The sequence below is a fragment of the Sinocyclocheilus anshuiensis genome, unplaced genomic scaffold, assembly GCF_001515605.1.
Source record: "Sinocyclocheilus anshuiensis isolate Anshui unplaced genomic scaffold, SAMN03320099.WGS_v1.1 scaffold1541, whole genome shotgun sequence".
Classification (NCBI taxonomy): domain Eukaryota; kingdom Metazoa; phylum Chordata; class Actinopteri; order Cypriniformes; family Cyprinidae; genus Sinocyclocheilus; species Sinocyclocheilus anshuiensis.
This window is the reverse complement of record NW_015540952.1, coordinates 460315-460518: the sequence shown is the minus strand read 5'-3', so window position 1 is coordinate 460518 and position 204 is coordinate 460315. Positions and strand designations below refer to the sequence as shown.

At 26.5% G+C, this 204-nt stretch overlaps 1 protein-coding gene across 1 annotated transcript in view; it reads left to right on the top strand.

Moving 5' to 3' along the window:
- The window catches only part of atrnl1b (attractin-like 1b), a 115493-nt gene that overhangs the window by 22082 nt on the left and 93207 nt on the right, over positions 1-204 (top strand). The gene's annotated exons all lie outside the window — the stretch shown is intronic.

Sequence of the window (204 nt, the reverse complement as noted above, 5' to 3'; positions counted from 1 at the left end):
ATATATCTCTGTGTGTGGAACTGATAATCATTCTTTCACAATCTACTAGATACAGACTACTTCATTATAAAGAAAAGTAAAATAAACAATAAATATGAAAAAATATAGGTCTATGCATATTTATAATGTATGACAAAAATTTATCATAAACTAGGTTAGTGGATAATTCGGCAGCAAAAGTTATTCTAGAAAAATCAGTGCACA